Here is a 24,460-nt window from a genome sequence, read left to right as displayed (position 1 = left end):
TTCTTTCCTACTCTGCTTTATTCTTCTCCACACCGATGTTCACTGACATCCTATGTATTCGGTTGTTTATTTTCTGTGTGTCACTGGTGCTCTGTCCTCTAGAATATAAGCTTCCCAAGGGCAGGGCTTTGTCTTGTTCAGAAATCTAAATCCCCTTCCCTCCCTAGCACACAGCCTTAGACAGAATTCAGTAACTGTTCACTGAAAAAGTTGATATGCTCTTTTGATAATCATAACAATGGAATATTATTAACATATAAAGAAGAGAAGTTGGAATTGCAGAGAAGGTTATGCTCCCCCCTGCCCCCGCCATTTTCATGACCATGACAAAGTCAAACCAGGTTGCAGGATGTATTGAGCTTATCCTCTGTCATGGCAGCTGATCAGTGGTAGCCATTGACTGAGTCCCAAATGGGGAAGGGTAGTAAGAGGCAATCCATCAGTAGAAAGGTTACTTTGATGACCCTAGAGCAGATGCTTTGAACCACGGGACCCCATTAAGAAAAGACTCAGCCCTCAGGACTGAAATTCCCTGGGTAAGGCCAGTGTGCCCTAAAACCTGGCATTGGCTCTGTGAATTTGGTCATTCCATTTATAATGTCCACCTTTTCCCCTGAATAACTGTTGTCCAATCACAGTAGATGCATCATAAATTTCACCTGAAGACAGGTTTAGAAGGTTCATGGTATACAGAAAAGGTCTCAAATACATATTGATTTAGAATCCTGACTCCACACTTCTTAGCTGTATGACCTCACTCAAGATACTTAAACCTTCTTAATCTGTAGTTTCGTTACCTGCAAAATAATCCTAATCTTACAAGGTTATTCTGCATAGGAAATGAGACTATATAGAAAAGGTCTCACATAGAGCTAAGCATATGGCTTTCCCCAAATTCACATTGTCCACCAACATGAAAATCTGGTTTTCTAAGAATGAACTCAGTAATACTGACGTACAACAAATATCAATTTCCACATTCGTGAAAATAAGGGCATAAAGTCGTCTCCTTTGAGCTGTGAATTCCTCTATCCCGTTGTGGTCTGCCGGCCGCTGACATCCCTACCACCTGAAGCGTTTGTTAAAATGGGGTACGGGTTACAGATTCCCTGGCCTCACTGGACTTCTAAGTCACAGTGTCTAGGAATGAATCTGAAAAATCTGCAGTCTTAAAGGGTCACCGGGTGATTCTTACGTACATTCAGATGTGAGAGCCATCGCAACTCGTGTTTCTAAGAACATGCAGAAGAGCCTGTAGCCTTTTTAAAGTCAAGGCACGAAGTTTGCTTCTTTCCTCCTCTTCCAATCCAGGGTTTTCCTTCTCATGAGGGCGACATCTCAGAGTGTGGCCTTATGAAAGAATACAGACATTTGCCATGTAGAATCTGAGCTCCCTCCAAATACTGTTCGGTGACAGAACCTTGACGTGCCAAGACTGTGTCTGCAGGGCTGCGGTTAACCACGCAATAGTCCTGAATGCCCAGTTCTTGATGTGGACTCATAGGGTCTTTTTAATATGCACAGATGATCTAATGGAAACCTAAATGAAAGAAAGAAAAGATCTGTCCCTGTTTTCACACCTCCCCACAAATTGATCTTTTCCCACATTTCTCCATATTTCTCCCCTCCAATCCTTGGATACTTAAGTTTTACAAATTCCAAGATACGGTTCTTTTTCTTTCATGATCAGTATCTTCCCCACTCTCCCTTTTCTGCTCTTCCTCCCACACCATAGAATTTCTTTCTTTGTAATAATTAAATCTTAGCCTCTCTGTGAGGCTTTGCCACTCTCAAAGCAGTTTCATGCCCATTTTCTTATGAACAGAACCAGCTTCATTTATTCAGACGATAGCTTTGTTCTTGCTTATGAAAACCATCTCAGCAGAGATTCATCCAGCAAAATGCTTAGGAGCTTGGGCTCTATGCCTGGAGAGACCCGAGTTCAATTCCTGCCACTTAATACCAGTGAATTCAGGCAAGTAATGTAACTTCCCACAGCTTGTTTCTCTTGTCTATGCAGTGTAGACAATCAGCACCCAGCCCACAGAGTAGCCTTGAGGATGAAATGAGATAATCACTTATAAAATGCTCAGCACAAGGCCGGTATAGAGTACGAGTTCCATTAATGTCAGTTATTGTTGTCATTAAATATATTAGATAAAGGCTTTTAATGACTATAGGAAGTGAGAGGAAGCCACCTCCATTTGGCCTGAACTGACCCCCAAATCTAACTCAATCCAGTCCACAGTTTTCAACCCAGATTAGAAAAGAAAGAACCACATTTTGTGCTGTGCCCTTCACTGATTATTTGTCTAATGGAGACATTCTGATTCCATGTTATGTGACAACATCATCTGGGACAGAAAGATAATTTTTGAGATCTCACCCCCTACCCCACCCCCGAATAAAAAACAGATACTTGGCATCTCTGGTTAAAGTGAAATCCAAACTTTTCAGAGTTTAGAAATGTTTGGAAGCTACTTCTCGTAGTCCTCGGCTGGGATCTTTTTGGACTGGGGTGGAGATGGGGGTGAGGGGTTCTTGCTGCCAGACTTTTCATGGGCAAGCATGTTCATGCAGGTCTCAGCAAACTCCCTTGGTTCCAAGAGTTCAGGCTCAGGTAAGCTTTGGACAAACACCTGAGGCTCTGAGAGGCTTAATTGAAGTAAGCCCGAACTTAAATGTTTTATGAGGTACGCCCATCACTAATTTTCTTGGCCAAGTTTTAGGTGGCCTCATTGTGGATATGCTCCTGTTAGCACCTGGGAAACTCAGGTCTCCACCGTGGAGCCTTGGTTTGGTTTGACTTCACCACACCTCCGAGAGCTGCAGACCACATGTGTGTGTCAGTGCTCACAGTGTGATCACACCTGGACCTGGGAGCCGTTTCCCCCTTGGTACAGCTTGTCTTGAAGTTCCAGAAAAGCCAGACCTCACCTTCCCCTTAGCGAAGTCCTCCAGACTGGGACCAAATTCTCTCTCAAAAGTAACAAGTCTCAGGAACAAGGGAACCCGTAAGACAAGCATCTTGCCAAGCTCCCGTGTGAATCGGGAGTGAAACAGAGCTGGTCTTGTGAAAGGAGACACAAAATAGCCCAGCTGGATGGAGCACACGTGGCCATCGGAGAGAGAAGCTGATTATTCCACCAAGATGTGCCATCTTTTTTGATTTGGACAAGCTTCTCCCCACCCAAGTCCAGAATCGTCTTGGAAACTTCTCCTCAACTACCCACAACCTCCAGACTATAAATCCCTCAGGGTCTTATTTGTTTTTTGTTCATAGGGAGAATCATATGCCAACAATACTATTAAAAACTGCATACCCTGAAAGTTTGAACGGAACAACATCTGTAATTTTCAGAATGTTCTTTGGACCGACAGGAAACGAACTGAAAAGGCACAAGTCAGATAACAGCAGGCTGAAATTCCAATCCCACTTTTATGTTACCCTTCAGAATGTTCTGGATCAGTCACACTCCAGTCAGAAAGAAGAGTCAGAACTAGGAGCTCAAGGGCAAAAATTCAATATGGGACCTTGTATTACAGGGTATGAAGGTGTTGACAAAAGGCAAGCAGGGTCTGAGGAGGCAACCAGAGATGGGCAACGGCTGGGGTCTCCTACCGCCTTTGGGGCTAGAGAGACAAAAGAAGGAAGCGGTCTTATCCAAACTCAAAAGCCGGAGCTCAAAAGCTCAACAGCTTGGATGGTGGAGGCTTCCTGGGTGGGGCTGGAACCGTGAAGGAGAGACAAGCCTTGCTTGTCTCTTGCTGAGCGTGACACAGAGAGAGGGCAAGAAATACCCTGGCCACCATTCATCTCCTGCTTCCAGACTCCAACCAGTACCTCTTGTGACCGAAAGTAACCAGAAGCCAGTTCCCAGGGGAATCTGGGAAATACGGTTTTCAGGGGTCAGCATCCCCAGAGAATGGGTCTCACAGAAAGTTAATATATGAGCAGTACCCACATATGACCGAGGCCATCATATGTCATTTTTGTGCTGGTTACATACGGGCAAACTGAAAAATCAGAAAGCCACAATTATCTTAGTGCAAACACCTGCGTTTTCACATATATTATTGTGTGTCATCTCTGTACTAGCAATTTTGCATGTTATTCCAGATACTTTATTTTCATACTGCCAGTATCTGCATGTAATACAGTCTCCGTACAAATTTCTGATTTAAGAAAGAAAGAAGGCCGACTCGATCAAGAGCACACTTTTTGCTAAAAGGAAGAGAGACAGGATCGTAGATGGTGAGCAAGACTCCTTCACTGGACTGACGTCAGGATCCCACGAGTGATTAGCTTTGAACATGCTGCATTAGTGTCAGACCAAGGCAGACACACGCATCTTCAGTGCTTCGTGCCACGTGTGCCAGTGAAACCATCCAACAGCTTTTTTTCAGGGTGATGTTGACACATGTCAAATGCATTAACATTTCTATTGGAATGACTCATTCGTAGGGAACAGTCAACTCAGAAAGATGACGGGGGTGGGGGGAGAAGCATTTTATAGTCTTTCAAGATATGAGGACCAGCTCGACTTTCAGGGGTTTTTTAAGACAGCAGTCACGGTCTTACTGGTATGGTATGGTTTGTTTGATAGCATTGTCGTCGTTGTGATGTGTCTTTTGCCTTAGCTTCACTAACTTAGAGGTCTGGAGGAGGTCACTGAGCCACTGGGTGGACACGAATGGGCCTCCCCTCTGGGCTGCACCCCTCCCCGGGCCCCCGTGGCCAGGTCCCTCTCTTCTTCAGCGTACCAGGAGGGGGTGGTACCCAAGCCTCCAGCATCTGCCTTGGCCACGCCTAAGGCTTCTTCCTCTTATGCTTCCCCAGAGCTCAGCTCACCCTCCTCAGGTAGATGCTGTAAGACACACTAGGCTGACTTGTGGGGTCAAGTTCAAGGCTCCTGCCCCCCTCCTCTCTCCGCATAGTGAGACCTCCGTTACCATTGTCGCTATTGCTTGCTCTTGCTCTGTTTTGTTTTGGGGAAGATTTGACTGTGGTTTTGGCTGTAAAGGAAACAAAAAAAGAATCGATTCATTGCAATTGGATGTGACACTACTTAGAGCCCCAGGCCCAGCCCCTTCCTCCAGGGACCTCCGCAGCGCTGCCTGGCCTTATGCACCCGCGCCTCTGTCTGCCCGGAGGTCAGCTCCTCCCTCCAGGGAACGACCTCACAAGTGGCTCAGTCCCAGGGTCCATACCTGACTACCCGTGGAACCCAGAGGAAGGAAAGTGCCTGCCATGTACCCAGGTTTAAGACCAGCCTTCCAACTCTGTCCTAGTGTTGACCAAATCCCAGGCTGGTGGACAATGGCGTCCTCCATTCTCTTCAAGAGCACACACCTTCATCCCCATCCTTCTACCCCCCACGCACATAACCCCAAACAGGTGATCAGGATGCAGGTGTCCGACAGCCAGACGATTCCCCAAGCCTGAGCCATTGAATAGTCAAGAACTGTTTTCATAGGTCATCAACATAATGGTCTAGGGTGGTCTTTGCCCAGGTTCTGTTTTCACAGGGACTCCCTCAAGACAAGAGGAACATGCACTAAGCCGTCATCTTCTGTTTCATACCCTTTACCAGAAACACACTGATACCAACAAGGACAAGCCATGGTTCAATTTCAGCTACTTTGGGGATAACTGTCTGCTTCTTGGGAACTACTGCAGCCCGCACGCTGAGATCTATATGTGCCATATCACTTAACAGTGGAAGGCAAGCCATCCCAAGGACGTCTTGGACATTTTGGATATTGTCAATTATCTTTACAAGATGCAGTAACAGTGTAAATAGACAGTTGGTTTTGTTTTTTTGGATTTTTTAATGGATGTGTCATAGAAAACAAAGGGAGAGGGTATTATTGGAAACCGTAGCTCTCCCTGAGAGACTCTTTTTCCGTGCAGCCAACTCTGTTTTGCCCTCATCTTGCTTCCCTGGGATTGCAGGGCAGGTCTCTGTGATTTCAGGGCCCAGGCTTTCCATGGCACCACGTTGCCTGCCATGCAGTCAAGCGTTGTTTGTCAACCACCCCTGGGTTCGGTGAAGCATCACTCAAGGCAGAGTTTTGAATTCTACCATCAGTCATTAAGAAAGGCAGCTTAGTGGAACAGACAGCTTCAAACTAACTTTCTCCCTCCCTCCCTCTCCCCTTTCCTCCCTCCCTCTCCCCTTTCCTCCCTCCCTCTCTCCCTTCCTCCCTTCCATCTTTTTTCCTGCCTGCCTTCTTTCCTTTATTTCTTTTTAAAATTTCTTTTACCAGTGTTGGTTATTTATCTGAATCTACTATAAAACTAAATCTACCATCATCTGTTACCTAAGGTCACCGGAATTGATCTTCTCACAGACATAAAGGCGTCTATAATTCATTTCCTGAGCTTCTCCTCCAGCTGCTGTCACCTTTCTTTCCCTTCTCCTCTGCCCCCTAACAGCCTGAGTGTAGTTTAGGGGAAACCCTCTGAGCAAGCTCCACAGTGTGTCCTCTCTTTCCCATGAATTCAAGATATCTGAATCCTCTTTAGGTGGGGTGATCATTTCCCTGGTCTATGCCTCTTGTCCCCACATCTTTCAGATGCTCCCTTTAACCCTCAAAAGTGACCTGATCTTCTGATAACTCACACGGTTACCGTCTTCCTAAGAGACCTTTAAACTCAGTTCAGACTCCAAGTTCATGGCTTGTGCCCGGCAATCTCAAGCCCTCCTGAAGATTTCCAGAAGTGTCTGAGTTCCTGGGGTGCATCGCCTTGTGCTTCTCCGTGGTTTCCTAGATTCTCTGGTTCTCTCAGGGATCAACCTAGATACAGAATTCAGCTTTCGTTGTTGACTGAAAAACTCCACTAACATGGATTCCATGAGCATTTGGGTATATTTTATTTACACTTGGGGCAAGTGCTGGGAGTGGCCACACTGTGGTTTGTGAGCTCCCCTCCCCCATCTTACTGGTTCTCTTCCTCCGCCTTGCCCCTCAGCCTCCCTTATCTCCCCTTCTCTGCTGAGAAGCAATAAACACATTCCTCTCTCTGCCCCCTGCAGAGCCTTGCTGTTCAAATCAGGTCCCTGAGGTCCTCAGCTTGTATCCCTCCTACTTGCCAAGGAAGTTGTCTAAAGAAATGTCTTATTCTTCTTGAGAAAAAGTCTGAAGAATACATTTTTTTTTCTTTGTTTAATTAAGCCTACCTACCTACCTACCTACATTTGATTTAATTGTCCGTATCTCCATTCTCACTGGCACGTGGACAAAAGTAAACTCTGGCAGAAAAATATGGGAGAAAAGAAGAAGAGATGAAAGCACAAAAGAATCGACAATCATGGGACAGGAGGAGAACAGGAGAGAGAGAAGGAGAAACAAAGGGAGGGAGCGGGGAGGGAGGGACCCTGGATACCCGAGTTTAAGACAGTGGTTTTAAAACTGTCCTGCAAGTGGGTGTTCCTGGGGGTGTTGGTAGCAGTTTAGATTCATGAAGCCTCACCTCACAAAGGCCTTGACCTGGTAAGTTCCACAAGGACCACACTTTGAAAACTCTCTGCAACATGCCTAAGCTTAAGGGAGATAGTACGATTATATAAAACTAAACGCAACTGAATTGGGAAGGATTATGATTATTTCTCTTTTCACCAGTTTATTTGAACTGTGTGGAGAGCGTTCTGTCAGCCTTGATATCTCCTTTTGGCCTGAGAATCTGCAGTCAGCTTAAGTGGCAAAGTATTGAACACAGGCATTAGAATATCCGGGTCTTTTTCAAATCCAACCTTAGCTTAAACAATATACACATTAGCCTTAACCCAGTACCTTTGCAGACAGAGACAACGTCAGGACATCCAAGACATTGTTGGCCAAATTCCTCGGACTTTTTGGGGACTTCTTTTAAAGAACATGGCAGAGAAGTCGTCATGAAATAATACATGGAAAGTGCCTAGTACTTTGCCAGGAACTGAGTGTTATTATAATGAGAGGACCGTGATTTATCTGTTGGAGACAGAGAATGGCAAGCTCCCTGGCATGTGATGTCCAAGGTACCTAGTCAGTGTCTCACCTATGAGGAAAGTACCTACTCCAGGTGGTGAGCAGAAAACAGAATGACGTTGACACAGCCAACCTTATCTGTTTTAAAGCTGCCGTTGCGAAAGCTTTATGTGATCCCTGCTGTTCTCTTGTTCCTTCTGCAACTGTATTCAGGCAGTTGTCCCTGCCCCCTCCACACGTAATCTATTTCTGGCCCCCTTCGTCTTTCATGAACAGAGCTGCGCCTGACTGGAGCAGGCCATCCAGGCAATCAGAGAGAGCTCTCCAGTCAAATTCCAGGAATGGAAGACGATGCCCTTTGCCTTAGTACACTGGGGCTGCTAAAACAAAAGTACCATGGACGGGGTGGCCTAAACAACAGTTATTTCTCACAGTTCTGGAGGTGGGAAGTCCAAGATCAAGGAGGCAGCAGATCTGGTGTCTGATGAGAGCCTGCTTACTTGGCTTTCACCAGAAAGGGGCAAAGGAGCTCTCTGGGGTCTTTTTTAAAAGGGCACTAATCCCTTTCATGAGGTCCCCACCCTCATGACCCAATCACCTCCTAGAGGCCTCACCACCAGATACCGTCACATTAGGGGTAAGGTTTCAACGTATGAATATTTGGGGACGGGGGAAGGGGGCATAGACATTCAATCCGTAGCACCCTTAAAATTCACATGGCTCACACATGGGCATCAGAATAGCACGGAGAAAAGAAATCCCATAGCAAAGAGTCTGTATGAAATTATTGATAGTTCAGCACATAGTGTACACATCTTGAAGAACCCTCTTAACTAGGTAATTCCTGGTCTGCCATCTTGCTGTCTGATTCTAATCATAGCCCGAGTTACATGTCATCCTTTTTGTAAACTCTGCTTTCTTGGTATCCCCATCTTAGTTTTCTGGTTAGAGCTGGCTGCTGCCCCGTATTCTTCTACATATGTACCCATCAAAAGGGGAAACCTGCAGCCATCACCCAGAGAACTATATCGTCTTTTCAGGAAAACCCAAAGACCCGCATAGCATTGTGAAAGTTTTTTCATTGTGCTCTCTTCTCTAGACCGTCCTCAAGTCTGCTGCAGTGGATCAGCTTCGTTCCCCAGGAATACTAAAGAGCCTTCGTGAGGGTCCTCCAGCAAGTCCTCAATCTCAGTTCTCACAGGTATGAAAGAGATCACTGGCTTTTACCTTCTCAAGTCCGTAAAGGCAGCTCTTGTTTTTTATGTCAAGGAGAAGTTGAGTGTCTTACTAGAAGCCAACCAGTGACTATGTGTGAGATCACATCTGGATGAACAGTTGTGTAAAGGACCAATACACAGTTCATTTCTCTTTGTATCCACTCCTGATCTCCTGGTATTGAAAACAAGTTTGGGTAAGATCTCCTTCGCAGGATCTTACTAATTCAGAGGCCACTGGGCTCGTGACTTCATCGCCTTCCATGCACATATTAACTTTCAAAATCCCTAAGCAATAGCTTATTTTGAGCCCCATAATTCATTGCATATACAGTAGTCATCACAGGGGGAACTAGAAATGCTTTTGGTGTGAACTTAGCTTGGTGTGTTTCACGTACTACCTGATTCATGGGAGTTACTTAAAATAGATGAGGGCAGAATAATGTACCCTTCAGAGAGACTGTCACACTGGCTTGCTCTGTACTTGGTAGATAAATGTGATTTGACCTGTTGGAGCATTTTTGCGGTCAGATTGAGAGGGCTTGGACTGTACACATCCTCATGGCCCATACCTTCCCCTTGACCAGGAATATGGAAAACACACTACAGCCTCCGTCGTGTTGTTTAACTCGTCTTGGGATGCTTGCCTCAATATTGGTGGTAGTCTGACGTGACATATCTGCAATTAAAGGGTGATGTCAGTTGACACAGTGCCACAGAGGCCAGTTAAACATTGTTCCTTAGAAAATAAGAGCGGGATTCAATCCCGAAAACATTGGTAGTGGTCCAGGGACTGAGTCATTTGGCTCTCTCGGAGCGTCTGAACTAGCTGGAACGTGTCAGGAAACCCAGGTTCCCTTCACACCATGGAAGCAGGAAAACAAGAAGCAGGAAAATGTACTTTTAAAATAACGCACTGCTCTCGGGAGCTGCTTATTCTCTCACAATTCAGGTCTGATCTTCTTCACGGATATTAACCCCTTGTCCTGCGGCTCGCCAACTGTGCTGGGTGGGAAAAGCAAGAGCTGCACATCTACATTATTTCAATACTCAGCACACTGTTGGGCACTTGGATATTTTTTTTCTCCTTTGCTTATTGCAAAAGAGCTGGGAATTGAAAGATTAACCCAGTTTAATTTAAGGGAACCTCCCATTTTGATGGGAATACTTGGAATGTATTATAGACTTGTAAAAAAAAAAAAATGCCAAAAGTCTACCCAAATGACTCTGTACTTATGTTTGCAGAATTGAAATTTCCCACAAAAATAAAAATACCTCATGTAGAAGAGAGATACTATGGCTGCCCCTCTAAAAGGGAGAATGTGGTTATGTTTCTACATTAGTTTTCTATTGTTGCAGTAACACATTACCACTGACTTGGCTTGAAACAACACCAATTAGTTATCTTACCGTTCTGCATGTCAGAAGTTTGACATGGATCTCACTAGGATAAAATCAGAGTGTGAGCATGGCTGTGTTCCTTTGGAAGTTCTAGGGGAGAATCTATTTCCTTGCCTTTTCTAGCTTCTAGAGGCCGCCTGCATTCTTTGGCTTGTGGCCCTTCCTCCATCTTCAAAGCCAGCAACGGTGGGTAGAGTTGTCCTTCTTACATAATATCCCTGTAATTCTGCTTCCCTCTTGCACTTTGCAAGACCTTTGTGATTATACTGAGCCCAGCCAGAGAATCCAAGATACTCTCTCTGTTTTAGAGTTGGCTGATGAGCAACCTTAATTCCATCTGCAACCTTAATTTCCATTTCCTATGTAAAGTAAGAGAGTCACATGTTGTAGGCATTAGGACATGGACATTTTGGGGGGCGGGTGGCGTTATTCTGCCTATCGCAATTTCTCATTTTTTCTGTAAACCTTAATCAAGTAAATTCCAAATGCAAATGAGTCCTTTCCCATCTGTTTTTCTACAAAGGAAATACAACTGAAATTGATTTTATACAACAATTACATAAGTGAACGTGGAGTTATAAATTTATAGTAGAAGGAGAAAGGTTTTTTTTTTTTTTTAAATGCATTTTGGTTAAGAGCCAAAGATTCTTAGCTGAAAATTTGCAAAAGTACTGCTATAAACAGATGACTATTAAACTTATATCGTCATCAAGTTAAGTTAAATTCAATTTACCTTAAATATTTATTAGGAGTGAAAGCAAACATAAATGTTGAAAACTCAAATCCTTGTTTCTTAACTGTCTCCTCGTTTTCCCACAATGTACTTCTGGCTGTTCAGAGATAATCTCCTAGATTTTATTAACCTGTAACAGAAGGGGACAGCTAAATCCATTCCAGAGAATAACTCATTTGTAACCCTGTGTTGCAGCTTCCAGAGCCAAAGGGGTTAAGGAAAATAAACATGAACTCAGAGAACCTTGTTGCCTGGGACCCGAAACAAGTTACTTAAAGAAATGTAGGTGACCTGATCCATTAGCAATACGTAGGCTTCCCTTGGTAAAATAATTGCAAATAAATGGAACGTATACATTCAAAAAATATTTACAGGCACCTGTTTTATGCTGAGCTTGGTTTTAGGCACTGAGGACACAGTCAGAGAAAGTCACGGAAAAGGCAGGCAGGATGTCTCCTCTCATGAGGTTTACTTTCCTATAGGGAGAGCTAGATAAAAATGTTGAAATTTAAAATGATTTTAGAGAATGTATAACAGGACACACACACACAAATCAACACACAGACATCACAAAACAGATGGCACAAAGTGAATAATTCAGGAGAATTTCATAAAGTACTATTTATGTAGGTGTGGGCAGGTTCAAGGTGAACCAAGGACCCTGGCAGGGAGCACATGGTGGGAATCAATACTCTGACCCACACCCTTCCTGCCCCCGACTGCCTGTGAGAACATCTGGTGGCCAAAACCAGTCTGTAGCCTGAGGTCCCTGGAGCCCACTGTTGTCCATAAAGCTCAGCCTCCCTGCGCACAGAAGAGGGTAGAGCAGGCGGACCGGACCCCGAGGGGCAATCAGACCTTCCAGCACCTCCTTCTGTGCACAGATGCTTTGGAGTGAAAGATGGGGGGGTGTCTCCGGCCATGGGATGGGGCACTGGGGTCGATTTTAGAGTTCAAGGAAGATCTCTCTTAGGGGGGACATTTGAGCTGTGACCACAGAAGAAAAAGAAGCTCTGGATGCCTGGGCAAGGAGTAGATGCTTCCCGGCAGGGAGACCCAAGTGCCAGGGCACAGGACCTGCAGGGGGATCAACCTTGTGTGCTGGGAAAGGAGCTCAGTGTGGGAGTGACAGAGTCGGATGAGGGGCCAGTGGTGGGAGGTGGCATCAGAGAGACGGGCGGTGACCACCTCAGGGAAAGCCTTGTCTGAGGTTGGTTTCTCCAGAAGAAAACTCTGACACGAGGGTGTGAGTGCAGACAACTGTTTAAGAGGTGATTCCACAAGGCCTGGGAAGGGGAGTGGGGGAATGAGAAGGGAAGGGAAGGCAGTGTCGTTGCCCTGACTGCCAGTGGGCAGGTGGGCTCAGTCGCCTGCCTTCTCCGGGCCACACCGAGCGCATCTCATCATGCTTCCTCTGGAGGGGAGGACATGGGCGGCTTATTCCTCCCATCCGTGGTTCCTCGTGGCCACTTCCAGGGACATCATTATCCGGTTCTTCTGGAGAAGTTGGTAGGGGGGAGGTGAGAAGGTGTAGGTGTCTGCGGTAGGGTGCCCCGTGCAGATGTGCTCGGGGAGGGCGAGTGGTGGGCAGTAGGGGTGGAGCCCCACGGCGTCTGCGAACGTCTGAAAGTCATTCGGATGTTTTCTGAGTGTGATGGGAAACCATCAGAGGTGATAAATTATTCACATTTTCTCTCTGGCTGGGCTGAGCTGCTAGAGGTAATGATACCAACGGGTTCTTTAAAAACAAAAAACAAAAAAAGGTGTAATTCACATACCATAAAATGCACTGTTTAAAATGTGCAATTCACTGGATTTTAGTGTATTCACAGAATTCTGTAATCATCGCCACTAATTCCAGTACATTCTCGTCACCCCAAAAAGAAATCCCTTGCCTATTGACAGCCATTCCCCAAGGAATGGGTTCTGAAATGGCGTTATAGGAGGGTGCTTAATGATGGGCTCAGTGTTCAAAACAGAAGATAGCAGTGTAGAGGAAAGAGCATCGGCTCCTGAGTCAGGCACCCCCAGTGTTGATTACTGAGCCTCTTTCCAGCCCCATATCCATGGGCAAGTTGCTTTCCTCCCTGACCTCCGTGTTCTTAGGTAGAAAGTGGGGCAGCGGTATCCACCTTGTGTTGTTTTCCTGGAGATTCGAGGAAGCACTCTTGTGAAGCAAAGAGTGCCTGACACAGAGTCAGTGCTCACATGTTTACATCCTGTACAGTAAGTCCCCCACATACGAACGAGTTCCGTTCTAAGAGCGTGTCCGTTAAGTCCAATTTGGGGTTTTTTTTGTTTTTTTTTTTGTTTTAATTTATTTTATTTATTTATTTTTGGCTGTGTTGGGTCTTTGTTGCTGCGCGTGGGCTTTCTCTAGTTGCGGTGAGCGGGGGCTACCCTTCTTTGTGGTGCGCAGGCTTCTTACTGTGGTGGCTTCTCTTGTTGCGGAGCGCGGGCTCTAGGCGCATGGGCTTCTGTAGTTGCAGCACACGGGCTCAGTTGTGGCTCGCGGGCTCTAGGCATGCGGGCTCAGTAGTTGTGGCACACGGGCTTAGTTGCTCCACGGCATGTGGGCTCTCCCTGGACCAGGTCTCGAACCCGTGTTCCCTGCATTGGCAGGCGGATTCTTAACCACTGCGCCACCAGGGAAGTCCCCCAATTTGTTCTTAAGTCCAACAAAGTTAACCTAGGTACCCAACTAACACAATCGGCTATATAGTACTATACTGTAATAGGTTTATAATACTGTTCACAGAAATAATACGTAAAAAACAAACATAAAAAATAAAGAGAACACTTTTAATCTTACAGTACAATACCTTGAGAAGTACAGTATAGTACCAGCTATATCACCACTGCTTTTATGCTTGCTTCCAGACATCCTGGGCTTGAAATAAAGATGCTGTACTACTGTACTCTATACAGTACTGTACAGTAAAGTACACAAAAGCACAACCACTTGTAGAGGATGCATGCACATGACAATGTACGCCAGACAGGTGAATTAACTTATGTGATTAGACATGCAGACATACATTCGAATCTTTAAAACTTCACAACATAAAGGTTTGTATGTAGGGGACTTACTGTACTCATGGCATGTTGTATGTAAACGTGGGTCAGTGGAACATTCGCTTCGGATTGGAAAGACAGCCACGTGTGAGTGCAAAGTCCGGGGTTTGGGAATAATGGGAGAGTAAGAAGCAGAAGTGGAACATAACATTGGAAGGAAAGCTTTGGTGAGATGAGGCAGGAAGTGATGATTTCTAAGAAGGGCTAGTTGGAAGTGTTCTTTGGAGTGTCATCTTCCAGTTGAGCAGCGAGAGGCAGGCAAAAATACAGAGAGTGACGGAGAGTAGCAGCCCAAGGCAATATAGAACTGGTACCCCTGCAAACTGGCTTTCTCACAAGCCGGGCCAGCTCAGGCAGAGAGCTCTGGCCTGGCTGATGGTGGGATGGACAGGTGTTAGGAAGAGGAAAGAGGTCACTCATGAGGCAGGGTATGACCCAGGAAAGAACTAGACCTGGGCTGGGCACCTACCATATATAAACCTGTGTACCTCCCCTTCTGTGGGTCTTAATAACTGGCTTGGCCAAGAATGATGTTGTAGAGCAGCCGATGCTAAGGCAAAGGAACAACCTAGAACAAAGTGGCAAAGGGGACACTTCATCTTCCCAAATCAAAGTTTACTATTGTTTTCTTTCTTTTTTTTGATTAGTTTTTATTGGAGTATAGTTGATTTACAGTGTTGTGTTAGTTTCTGCTGTACAGCAAAGTGAATCAGTTATACATATATCCACTCCGTTTTATATTCTTTTCCCATATAGGTCATTACAGAGTATTGAGTAGAGTTCCCTGTGCTATACAGTAGGTTCTTATTATCTATTGGCTTACTATCTTATTGTCTATTTTATATACAGTAGTGTGTATATGTCAATCCCAATCTCCCAATTTATCCCTCCCCTCCACCTTTCCCCCTTGGTAACCATAAGTTTGTTTTCTACATCTGTGACTCTATTTCTATTTTGTAAATAAGTTCATTTGTACCATTTTTTTAGATTCCACAAATAAGCGATATCGTACGATATTTGTGTTTCTCTTTTAGTATTGCTTTCTACATAATTTATATAATAAAACATTTTAGCCATTTAAGGTATACAATCCGGTGGTTTGCAGTATATTTACAGTGTTGTGCAACCATCACCGCTAATTCTAGAACATTTCCATCACCCCAAGAAGAAATCCCTTACCTCCCAATTTCCCCCATCCCACCCCCCCATCCACTGGCAACTACTATACTACTTCATGTCTCCATGGATTTGCCTATTCTGGGCATTTACTATAAATAGATTCATATGCTCTGTGGCCTTTTGTGTTTGGCTTCTTTCACCTAGCATAATGCTTTCAAGATTCTTCTGTGCTGTAGCATATATCAGTATTCGATTCCCTTTTATGACTGAATAATATTCCACTGTTTGTATATACCACCTTTTATTTATCAGTTCCTTAGTTGATGGACACTTGGATTGTTTCTACTTGTTGGGTGTTATGAATAATGCTGCTTTGGACATTTTTCTACAAGCTTTTCTGTGTATATACGTTTCTGTTTCTTTTGGGTATATACCTAGGAGTAAAATTGCTGGGTCATATGGTAATTCTATGTTTAAGTTTTTAAGGAACTGCCAAAATGTTTTTTGCAGTGTTTACACCGTGTTATATTCCCATCAGCAATGAATGAGGTTTCCAATTTCTCCGTACCTACACCAACATTTGTATTTCTCATTTTAAAATTTTAACCATCCTAGTAGGTGTGAAGTGATATCAAATTATGGGTTTGATTTACGTATTCTTAATGAGTAGTGATGTTGAGCATCTTTTCATATGTTTGTTGGGCATTGGTTTTTTTTCGTTAGAGAAATGTCTGCTCAAATTTTTTGCATATATTTTAATTGGCTGGTTTGTCATTTTATTGCCTTGTAAGATTTCTTCATAGATTCTGAATTCTAGACCCTTGTCAGATATATATGATTTTCAAATATTTACTATAATTCACCGGGTTGTTGTCTTAGTTGGTTTTAGGCTGTTGTAATAAAGTACCACAAACTGGGTGGTTTAAAAACAACAGAAATTTATATTGTGTAGCTCTAGAGGCTGGAAGTTCTGAGATCGGGGTGCCAGCATGTTTGGGTTCTGGTGAGAACCCTCTTCTAGACTGCAGACTGCCGCCTTCTCATTGTGTCTTCCCATGATGGAGAACAGAGCAGAGGAAGCAAGCTCTCTTACGACCCTCAAAGGGCACGAATCCCGTTCATGAGGACTCCACCCTTATGACCTCATCTAATCCTAATTACTACCCAAAGCCCCCACCTCCAAATACCTAAGCTTTTAGTGGGTAGGGTTTCAACATATGAATTTTGGGAAGACACAAACATTCGGTACATAACACTTATCTTTTTCACTTTCTTAATGGTATCCTTTGATGCACAGATTTTTAAATTTTGATGAAATACAGTTTATCTAGTTTTTTCTTTTGTTGCTTGTGCTTTTGGTTTCATATTTAAGAAACCATAGCCTAATAGAAGTCATAGAGATTTACTCCTATATTTCCTTCTTATAGTTTTAGGTCTTACATTTACATTTTTGATCCACTTTGAGATACTTTTCTGTATATGGTATAAGGTAGGGGGTCCAGCTTAATTCTTTTGCACTTGGATATCCACTTGCCCCAGCACCATTAGTGGAAAAGACCATTCCTTCCCACTGAATGGTGTTGAAAATCAATTGACCATAGATGTATAGGTTTATTTTTGTACTCTCAATTGTATTCCATTGATCTATATGTCTGTCTTTATGCCAGTATCACACAGTTTGATTTTGATCATTTTTCAATAAGTTTTGATATCAGAAGTATGTCTTCTAATTTTGTTTTTCTTTTCCAAGATTTTGACTATTCATGTTCCCTTGCATTTCTTATGAATTTTAGCATCAGTTTGTCCATTTCTGTCAAAAAAAAAAAAAAAAAAAAAAAAAAGAGGCTGTTGTAATTTTGATAGGGTTGTATTGAACCTGTAGGTTAATTTGGGACTGTTACCATCTTAACAATATTAAGGCTTTTTGTCTATGATCACAGCATGTCTTTTCATTTACTTAGGTTTTCTTTAATTTCTCTTAGCAAAGTTTTATAGTTTTCAGTGTACAAATCTTACACTTTCTTGTTTAAATCTATTACTAAGTATTCTTTTTTATCCTCTGGTAAATGGAATTGTTTTTTAATTTCATTTTTGATTTTTCATTGCTAACGTATAGGAAAGCAACTGATGTTTGTATACTGATCTTGTATCTGCAACTTTGCTGAACTTGTTTGTTAGCTTTAATAGTATTTTTGTGGATTCTTCAGGGTTTTCTGTATATAAGATTATGTCATCTGTGAATAGAGATAGTTTTACTCCTTTGTTTCAATTTGGATGCCAGTTGTTTATTTATTTATTCATACATTCATTCTTATGATTGCCCTGGCTAGAACTTCCAGTACAATGTTGAGTAGAAGTGGTGAGAATAGACACTTTTATCTTGTTCCTAATCTTAGAAAGTGTCCAGTCTTTCACCATTGAGTATATTGTTAGCTGTGAGTTTTTCATATGTGCTCTTTTTTTTTTAAATTTCATTAGGAATTACAAAATTGTTAATTTTTAACTCCACATATCTACAGAAATTTATTATCATCAATTAAGTAGTTATTTCAAATACAATTAACTTAAGAAAGTCAGGATGTCTGATTTTTTTTTTTTCATTTTATTTAAAAATGCTTAGAGTAACTAGTTTCACATATGCTGTTTATCAGGTTGAGGAACTTCATTTCTCTTCCTCATTTGTTGTGTGTTTTTATCATGAAAGATGTTGGAGTTTGTCAGATTCTCTTTCCACATTTATTAATATGATCTTGTGGCTTTCTCCCCTTTATTCTATCAATACAGTATATTACATTGATTTATTTTGACCAACCTTGCATTCCTTGGATAACTACCACTTGGTATTGATGTACAATCCTTTAATTATGCTGCTGGATTCAGTTTGCTAGTATTTTGTTGAGAATATTTGCATCTGTATTTACAAGTGATACCGGTATATAGCTTTATTTTTCTCCATGTGATTTTGCTTGGCGTTAGAGAGTGTTCCCTCTTTTTCTACTTTTTGAAAGAGTTTGAGAAGGATTGGTGTTAATTCTTCTTTAAATATTTGGAAGACTTCACTAATGAAGCCACGTGGTCCTGGGTTTTCTTTGTTGGAAGTTTATTTTGTTTAATTACTGACTCAATATCTTTCTTTTTCTTCTTGAGTCTTGGTAGTTTGTGTGTTTCCAGGAATTTGTTCATTTCATCTAGGTTATCTTATTTATTGGCATGTGACTGTTCATAGTATTCTCTTATAATCCCTTTTATTTCTGTAAAGTTGGCAGTGCTTTTGTTTCTGATTTTAGTAATTTGAGACTTCTCTCTTTTTTTCTTGGTTAGTCTAGCTAAAGGTATGTAAATTTTATTGATCTTTTCAAAGAAACAACTTTTGGTTTCATTGATCAGAGTTTATTTTTGAAGAGAGGTTTTTCACTTCATGACAACTGCTTCCAGCGTTGGGAGTTTATACTGGTTTCTGCAAGTGTAGATGTACTGTACTCTCTGAGGTGCAGGGTTTTTAAAATAATGGTTCTGTTTCTATTTGGTGAATGAAGTTATGCATATATTGACCTAAACAGAAAATTCTCTCCCTTCGGTTAAATAGAGTTGGCTACCTTCTGACAGATGCAGCAGCCTTGGGATGGTAATGAGGGAAAACCATCACTGAGGACACTGAAATTTGTTACAGTCATTTTAGTACTTATCTTCTTTGCCAGAAACAAGTTCAATCAAATATAAATCTCCAAATGTAAACATTTCCTTTCTGTTGTGACCTTATTCTCAAATGCTTTTTCAACATTTATCCTCTGCAGACAGGATATGTATGCATATCCTTTCTCCTTATGAGGCCCATCGCGTCTCACCCCGTAACCCCACAGAAGTCTCCCTCTGAGGTGAAGCCAGACAGCCATGCAGCCATTCTCTTTCCTAGAGCTGACTTACAGTCTGCCTCCTCTTCTTTCATGGTCTGCCCTACCATCTAGCCAACTCCAGTCAATCCTCTAACATCTCTCAGAATAAAGAAGAATCAAGACTCTTTGACTTGTTTTCATCAGGAGAATCATGTTGAGGGGGCATGAAGAGTGTGGACCTTGATCTGCTAATTGGAGAAGAGAGAAGACATGGTCTTGTGCCCAAGGCAGGTCAGTCATGCATGAGGAATGGTCTGGGCAAAGGTTGAGTGGCAGGAAAAGATGGACTGAGAGCGGGTCATCACAGGACACCTCAAAACATTACCTTAAAGTCTAAAACAACTGTCAACTCCCTGCCAGAGTGGTCCCACAAAAGCACATTAGTCTTTTAAAGGACCTCTAGCCCTTTTTTCTCGCATTTCCCTCCAGTGGAAATGAAGATGAAAACAAAGTAGAGGGACCTGAGGGCTTCACCGCTGGGGATCCAGTGGAGACTCCATGGACATCCCATGGCAGAAATTAGGGATGACTGATGCTCATCTTGAGCCTGTGTTAGCAGAAGTGAGTCCTACATTTCATGACTTGGATTTTGTGTGCGTGTGTGTGTGTGCGCACACGCATTACACTGTCTGCATGCACAGGTACCAACAATGCCTCCCATTCCTGTGCACACATGCCACTTCTTCTGTCAAGAGGAGGAGTCCTCTTCCCTTGAATGTCCGCTGTCCTTCTGACTTGTGTTGACTAATAGAATCCAGCAGAAGTGAAACTCTGCCTTAAGAAGTCTGGAAGCTTCCACTTCTACCCTTTCCTGACCCAAGCATCATGTAAAGAAGATTGGGCTAAACTACTGAAAAATGAGAAAAGATGTGGAGAGGGAAGATCCATTTGTTTATTTGTTGTTGAAAAAATTTTAGGTGATTTGACTTCTAGAAAACATAGCTCTCATTTTGAAATGTAAGCGGAGCAGCTGTGTTTGTGAGTGTTGGATAGGGGTATGGCTGAATGTTGGCCTTTAAAGTCAGATCTGCAGAGACTACGCGTGGATTCCAGAAACACTCATTCAGGACCTGGTTCACGATGCCTTCGAAGTGTCTCTTTGTTTTCAGGATGACGAACATGATGTTTCTTAGAGAAAAGATAAGACAGGACCTGGGTCAGATGGTGGTCACCTCCTTTGGTCTCAGGCACTGCTTTGTGTGGGGAACTCATCTACTGCCCAGGCAGGAGTTATATTTAGAGACTCTCATGTTCTGCAGAGTTCTAACAAGATTCCAGCGCAGCCACAAACAAGTCCAGATCTCACGTTCCATTCTCCTCTCTCACTCATCACCCCAAGGGGGAGAGTTAAGGGACTAGGCAGGGGTCATTAGTTTTCCCAAGTCTCCTGGGTAAATGTCAGCTGGGTCTGGAACGCGACCCCAGTGAAAGAGAGAATGGGACGCTGCAGAGCCTGACTCATCCCAGCAAAGAGGGATGGGGCTTTGAGGGAGGAGCCAGGTTCACTGATGCATTGATTCAGATTTATTTCATTCGTCTTCACCCTTCATTCATTGCACAGACGTCTCTCTATTACCAATCAGGTATAGGCATTGGGAAATGTCTTCAAATACACTAATAGTAATCTTCAAAAAAAACTCTGAGAGCTAAGTATTTTTGACCTCATTTTACAGTCAGATTCAGAGAATAACTCACCAGTGACCACAGGTTTAGTCCTTGCCAGAGCTAGAAATCTAGCAAAGTCTGTGTATTTCAAAGGTGGCATTGATTATCCTACTCTAGTGTTTCCCAAACGTAAATGCGTTGCCATATTCAACTACTCATATATTTTAACTTACTTAGTATTTTAAAAATTTACTCACTCTTTAGATAAATCTGTTTTAATGAATTTTGCAAACTTAGCAGAGAAAAACCAACATTACTTGTCACAAATAGAAAGGGGAAATGAAAATAAAGCCCAATTATTGGCTTCTGACTGGATAAAAAGCCCTCTCCAAGGTCTTGAACCTGAAGCCTGATCTCTCTGTTAAAAAGGGAAGCTCGCAAGCATTACCCCAGAGGTGTTAGAAACATACTGACACCCAGCTGAGATTTTCTCCTGCATGGAAGAGAAAGAATGGAAGAGAATTGAAAAGGGCAGTGAGCTCTCAAGAGGTATCAGTGTTTAAGTGTCCTTCTTTGAAGTACCATCTAAAACCAGCTCCTATACCACCTTTGGGTAACACCACCTTTGGTATTCCTTCCCTCATGACTTCCTTTAAAAGGGGTCTTGGAAGAGACAGACAAGAAGCAGCAAATACAGGGCTGTGTGAAGAGTATTATGTTATCATGTTCTCCAACCCTTTTTGACCATGAACCCTTATAAATTTCTTGACCATACTCCCCCATACACATTTCTATTTCCTCTTTTAAAATTAACATATGTGTGCTGGTATGCTAATATTTTATGCATATTGTCAAGCATACAAAGGTAGGAATTTAGAAATTAATGCGCTAATTAATTGCGCAATTGCCCCAAAGAAGGCCCTGCATCGCCCCGCTTTGGAGACCCTGGTTTTAGGCGAAAGCGCAGGAAGCTCAAAGAGGGGGCTCACAACACAGCCACAGAGATGGAATCCAGGTTCAGAAAAGGCTCTCTGGAGGCAGCGTCACACGACAGCGTCCTGGAGGAGAAATGGAATTCAGAACACAAAGGGCGGAGCCTAGTGGGCATTCACTCATCAGCCACGAGCCAGGTCTGCAGAAGAGGGAACTGGGAGGCGGAATGGGAGGGGAGGCTGAAGGGAGAGCGTCGAGTCAGTCCATGGAGAGACTCATAAGCAGAGCTGAGTCAGGGCTGTGTCCGGCTCCGGCGGGCAGCCCCTGAAGGGTTTTAGCGGGGAGCGGCAAGGTTCTTCCTGTGTTCACGGCCCCTACCCCACCCCGTGCGCAAGGCGGCGGCCTCCAGCCTCCCTAGTGAGGCAGCGTGCATCGCTCACTCGTTCATTCCTTCAGCACACATTTACTCCAGGCCTCCTGGGTGCCGGGCACAGCGTGGGGGATGAGTGGAAAACGAGATCCAGGTCACCAGGGAGCTTTCGGTCATGTGGAGGAGATACACTAAAACAAATAGATGAGACAGGTCATTCATAATCTCAGATTATGGAAAGAAGTAACAGGAAATACTAGAGCACGATGGCAATTGGAATAGCAGTGCCTTAGATGAGCTTGTCAGGGAAGGCCCCTGGGAGGGAGACACATAAGCCCAGATGTGAACAATATGAAGAAACCGGCTTGTGCGGGGCTCGGGCCACAGTCGACCTGGCTATGGGAGCGTCAGAGATGACGACCATGAGTATACAGAGTCTTTGTGTGTTTTGGAAACAAACAAGAAAAAAGAGGGAATTAGAATAAGAAGGAGGGAGGATGAGGAGCAAGGTGGGTTGCATAAGATGTGCAGGGCCCTAATGCCCTTGTGGGGAGGTCAGAGGGCATTGGGAAGCCCCTTTCGGCATTGGTAGGGAGGGACGCATTTCACATCCCATTTGAACAGCTCACTCTGGCTGCCCGGAGGCCTGGTGATCACCGTAGTTGGTCTCTCTCCAGGGAGTTGGCTTGGGCTATAGACGTTAACGATAAATAAAGAAACAAGTCGACATTCAAGTGATACTGTTGTCAGAACTTAGTGATTATGAGGGGGAGAAGAGTAGAATTTGGGGAACGACACAGGGACCAAGCTCATGATACCCCAGGGAAAGCCCGACTGCCCAGAAGAACAGGGGGACACAGCCTCCAGGCAGGACGGGGGAACCATCTCGTGTCAAGGCAACTACATGCAGCTTCTGGAAGGAGATCAATCCCTCAGAGGACCCAGGGTATCCTCAAGTCCAAACTCAAAGGGTGGCCTCTTCACATATCTCTTTGTCTCCAAAAACATATGCACCCCTGATACTGCCTTCCAAAAGAGCATCGAGCTATTAAAAACTCTAATGAAAACTAGAAATGTGGTATTGATCAGTGGTGTTTTCTTCCAGTCACCACTGGGCTCTGCAGCGACTCAGAAAGAGCCCAATGCAGACATGAATCATCTTTCACATCACCACTGTCACCCTTCAAGAAGCCATGTCTGCAGGGCCACTCATCAAGCAGTTTGGGAGACCATCTGAGGAAGGGGTGGGGTGGACTCCAGTGGATTTCTCAAGCCACACCACCCCTTGGTGGGAACAGAGAATAGAAGGTTCCTTGGCTGTCCCCATGAAGCTGATCCTCAGCCAGATCCAGCCCCAAAGTTTGTGTGTTTCCTCGTTTCCTTCTTCTGGTGTCTTCCACTGATCCTAAGTACATAGCGCTTTGAGCTATCTCAAACAGAGGAAAAGAGAACTGGCATGTGTTCAACAAGAAAACACCTACATCCACCAATGGCCTGAGTTAGCAGCTTTACATGGCTTATCTCATTGGAGGCTCCTGGCAAAGTTTCAACACCGGGAATATTACCCCTTTTATTAATAGGAAACAGTGAAGTTTGGTGATGTCAAGAGATTTATCCAAGAGTCTCACAGCTAACAAGTGGTAGGTCCAACTACATCGCAGAGAACGAGATCATTGGTGTACGTTTATACATTCCATGTGCCAAGCAAGACCTTCGCCCTGAGCCCCAGGAGGAAAGAGTCAGGAGGTGAAAGACCATAGCAACCCTATGAGGACGGTGCTCCTGTAGCCCCATCACCTGAAGTCATCCGGATAGAAAGGGCTGGGATTTGAACTCAGGCATTCCGGCTCTTCTCCCCGCCCTAGATTTGCTCAAATGTATGTCCTTTTCACTGTACAACCTTGAACGCAGCATCACTTAGAAGACAGTCATTCCGAAGCCAGCACCAAGCCCCTTAGTAGGACTCAAGAATGAGATAATCAAATAAACGTTTTCTATAATGAATGTCACACAGACCCAACCGACTGGGGTCCACACATGTTCACACATGTCGCCCATGTGCGTGTATTTCAAAGGACAGATAGCGCGGCGTCGTGGAGACCTGTCACGTCAGGTTGCGTGCGCTGTAACACATGGCCTCAGCTCT

The 24,460-nt window shown here is 43.8% G+C and overlaps 1 protein-coding gene across 3 annotated transcripts in view; it reads left to right on the top strand.

Annotated features, from left to right (window-relative positions):
* Positions 1-24,460, top strand: part of LOC309649319 (uncharacterized protein) — a 213,452-nt gene that overhangs the window by 81,777 nt on the left and 107,215 nt on the right. For all 3 annotated transcript variants that reach the window (XR_014257008.1, XR_014257009.1, XM_082439251.1), the window contains one exon: positions 9,071-9,172. The gene's annotated coding sequence lies outside the window, so the exon portion shown is untranslated. The remainder of the gene's footprint in view (positions 1-9,070; positions 9,173-24,460) is intronic.

This window comes from Balaenoptera physalus (genome assembly GCF_965194825.1).
Source record: "Balaenoptera physalus genome assembly, chromosome: 19".
Taxonomy (NCBI): domain Eukaryota; kingdom Metazoa; phylum Chordata; class Mammalia; order Artiodactyla; family Balaenopteridae; genus Balaenoptera; species Balaenoptera physalus.
Note: the sequence above shows the minus strand (reverse complement) of the source record. Positions and strands in the feature narration are given on the sequence as shown.